At 36.7% G+C, this 4,138-nt stretch overlaps 1 long non-coding RNA gene across 1 annotated transcript; it reads right to left on the reverse strand.

The window, feature by feature from the left end:
• Nucleotides 1-138: 138 nt before the first annotated feature.
• LOC108510602 lies at nt 139-3,498 on the reverse strand. The gene is made up of 3 exons (XR_001878848.1): nt 3,390-3,498; nt 1,897-1,929; nt 139-201 (listed from the first exon to the last, which is right to left on the reverse strand). It is a non-coding gene; the product is annotated as an uncharacterized LOC108510602 (long non-coding RNA).
• Nucleotides 3,499-4,138: the final 640 nt, after the last annotated feature.

Genomic DNA, 4,138 nt, shown 5'->3' on the forward strand with positions numbered 1-4,138 from the left:
GTCTTCTGTCACAACCTCACAGGATAATACAAACATCCTGACAGCACCACTCTTACAGAAAGTGTGTTTTCAGAACATTTCAGAGGTTCAAACCCACAATTTCATTCTTACTGTGTAGAATGAGGATTTTTTTTCTCACCTTTTCTTCATTTGCAGCCAATAACGATTCCATTCCTATCTTCAGTCGCTGAACTTCTTGATCTAAAAATGTTTTTAAAATGTTATAAGAAAAAACCCACTTGCTATATTTAGTGTAAATATATATTTTGTGATACTCTCCCTATGTTCTTATAACTAACCAAAACCATATCAGTGGCAGGGCCAATGCACTATTAAACTACATTTAACTTAGAATTTCTCAAAAGCTGAACTATTTAAAGCATTGCACAACACAAACATCCTGGTTTTGCTTATAAAAGGCTACATAATACTATTTTAAACTATGAAAGTAAAGCACTGGGAAAAAAAGGAAACACTGAAGCTCATTTTGCAAAAGATTAGAGCGTGTTTGCTGTTATATCCTTAAGGAAATAGTTTTAAGTGGGATTGAAAATGAGTTATGTTGCATCTGAGAAAAATATTTGGCAGCTTATGAGAAGTAGTTCAAGGACATTCATGGAACTTGGAAGTGAAAAGTAACAAAAAATTGGTTTGATACAAAGAAAATCTGTAGAATATTTTTCTTAAACATTTCAGTATGAATAACTAGGTTAAAATCTACATCATGAACTAAAACAGAGTTGCCTCACACACAATTTAGTGTTACATGATAAAGGCCATTCAGGAACGCTATAGTCAAATCAGTCAAAACACACCCTCTGAAAATGTATGAGGTTGTAAAAGCTGAACCAAATCCTAACTTTGCTGAACCAAATCTTTCATTTCTTTTCTAGACACTATTCCTAGCAAGTCCTCCAGTACCAACCTATACAGAATCAAGTGTAAGTGATGGAGACAGAACCTGAAATAGTGTATCTGTTGTAACTACCACTCCAGGGATTCGTGCTTTGACATTAAACCAGACCCACTCGTTCACAAAAGACTATGAAAACAGATGTGTCAGACGTAAGAGGGGGGAAAGAAAATCAATATTGCTAAAGAGTATCTGTAAAAAAAAAATTTACAAGTAAATATTGAACATACAATGCCATGGCTAAACTACTTGCAAAAGCTGTAATTAGTTTTTATTGCAGTGATTCTGCAAAATGCACACCTCTCAATGATTAAGTTTTAGGACATGTAAATGAACCTTGCAGACTTAATTACACAGGGCATGCACAGGCACAGCCAAATCAAAAACTGAAGTCAGCAGGCAGTGGGCAAGCAATTGAAAGACTTTTAAAAAATCATGGTCCTGCTAATTTCTCATTATAAATATTAGACTTCAAAGAGGACTGGTGTCAAGGCAGTTTTAGGCACACTAAAGCAAACTTTACTTACAATATTTTTTTAACAACATCAAGTATGGAAACATTTATTCAGACTTTTTTTTTTTAAATTTACTGTGCTGATTTAAGACAAAAACCCACCAAAATTCTTCTCCTCCAAGGAAGAAGACCTTCAGTTAGAGTCATCTTCCCAGATATTATGTGGGGTTTACACATGTGCAAACAGAAAGAGGTAAAGGTTAAGCTTTGGCTCTGTTAACCTTGACATCTTCCCTTTGAAGTCCAACGATCTGATTCGTGAACGACTTTCACTTCTGAAGTGAAATCTTACTGAACAGGGCAAGTAGCTGTCTGCTTGCTGCAAGCAATGGAAGCAGTGTCTCATGTATATTACAATTAGACAGCCAAATCTAAACAGACATTGAATTACTGCTGCAGAATGCATCTGAGTTATAATTGGTGTGAAAAGAACAGTGAGGTAAAGCCAGAAGGGAATTGCAAGGCTTACGTTTTTCTTTTAGCCTTCTCCTATAAACTTCCTCTACGATGGGAAATGGTGAGAGTCAAATAAAGTATGTAGAAAAAGCACATATTAGATAAATTTTGCAATTTACTTCGAATATGCATTCTAGCATACTACAAGTACATTGACATTATTTTACAACTTTGAGAAGACCACCTAAAAATCTCACAAATCAGTAATTTTTTTTTTGCAGAAGAATTATTACTGTTACCATTCAAATACAATCTAAGTGCTTTCCTTGAACATAGTCCAAAGAATCCACAGGGTTTGGTTCTTCTGTCACTGAAATCAAGGACAGTTTCACCCACCTTCAGCATGAACAGAACAGACACACTACTAGAAGTTGAACAGTGCTGAGCTCTTGATTTATTGTCAGACCACTACCTTTCCTTTGAAATACCATAAATTATTTGGGAGCCTCATGGGGAACAACATTCTATTAGTAGAAGAGTTCCTCTACAAACCACTGCTGTTAGACAAATGAACTTTCTAGTCAGACATGCAGTTCTCTACATGCACAAGCTCTGCAGTTGAGTGAAATCAGCACAAGTATATGTTAAGTCCCCTCCTTGGAATAAACCACAGGAGACTCTGGGTAAGCCCTGAGAAAGATGTAGCACAGCACCTGAAAATTCACATCTCGACCAGGGCAGCCTTCAGAAGCATTAGTTAACACCCACAGAAGAAGTTAGTGCAGCTCAGCTGATGCACTGTGGTAAACTACACACAAACATTCCTGCCTGGAAAAGTGTCAGTGCTGCAGAAGAACAAGGTCACTAAAACCACATTCTCATGGCCCAGCAAGGGACAGAGGCCCCAGGGAGTCAATATTTTGGAGAACTACGACATGACTGGTTGAGACCAAAGGCTAAACAAACTGGTTTATTTGCCATTGTCCTGTATGAACAGTGCAGTCTTAAAACAGAAACCTGCAATATCATAGAATCCTAGAACAGCTGGAAGGGACACTTAAAGTCCATCTGCTCCAACCTTTCATGGGACAGGGACCCTAAAAGTGACATACTTCTGAAGAAAGGAATCAATGACTCTGTTTTGGGATCATTGGGCATTTAAACATTATGCTTAGCTACTACTGTGACTTTTTTTTTCCTTAAAAAAATAGAAACTGTAAGATTTCTCAAAGAAATTTTCCAGGCATACACAAGAAGTAAATTCCTACTGAACTGCAGTGACGCTTTACAATTACAAATAAAATACCAACAGAAAAAGTTTCAGTGCCTTGAGGATACTTATTTCAATTTGTGCTGCTTCTAGATTGGATAGAATTTCACACATTAAAGGCCTCAACTGTACCAGAACACACAATGAATTTACACCATTTTCCCTCCCAAAATAAATTCTCTAAGTCCATTCTTGTCTCTCCTTGTATTCCTTGGAATAAATCCTCAGCCAAGCTGCTACCAAAGCAAAGCTAAAGTACAGTTTTGGATTTTTAACATTGTTTCCTCTCCTCTTACCTCTTTCTGCCACTTCACTGTATGATGAGGTCCTAGAGAGCTGACTTTGCAGGCGTTCTATCTCTGCATCTTTGAGAGCCAATTGCTCTTGAAGCTGGGCTATCTCGGCCTGAAAGAGAGCACGACAAATTCAGAATAACATCAGCACCAATCCTCTGTGACTCTTTCCTATGAGCTAGAAGATATCCAAGTATAACACCTCGACTGATATCCTGTTACTAACTCAGGGCATTTCATAAACACTGTAACAACTATACATATTTATGCATAGTTTATTTATGGAGCATTATCCTATTCCTATTACAGAAACTCCTTTGCAATTAGCTCTTGGAGAAGACAGTCTTAGGAAAAAGTACCATTTTCAAGGATTCATGTAGGTAAAGAAACTCTGGGAAGTTCTCAATGTTACAATCCTAGTCATATAATAATAATGACCATTATAGGCCAACTCTTGAGCTTTGTATTAAGACTACTAAAAGACAAAAAAAAGCATTTTTAAACAGATACTGTTGTGTTTTTTTTTTTTAATCCTAGTTATTACTTATTAGGATAACTGAGAATCTATTAATGCTGAGCTGCCTTCTCAGCAGGATAACAAAACTGTTCTTCCTCACAACAACAAACAGGCCAGAAGGAAAGCATGGCCTGGAAAACAACCACATACATGCAACAAAATACCAGAGTTCATTTACATTTACTGCAATTTGTGCTGCCATTAGACTGGGATGGGAAAAAAAAAAAAAAAAAAA

This window comes from Lepidothrix coronata, unplaced genomic scaffold, assembly GCF_001604755.1.
Source record: "Lepidothrix coronata isolate B3197 unplaced genomic scaffold, Lepidothrix_coronata-1.0 Scaffold1522, whole genome shotgun sequence".
Classification (NCBI taxonomy): Eukaryota; Metazoa; Chordata; class Aves; order Passeriformes; family Pipridae; genus Lepidothrix; species Lepidothrix coronata.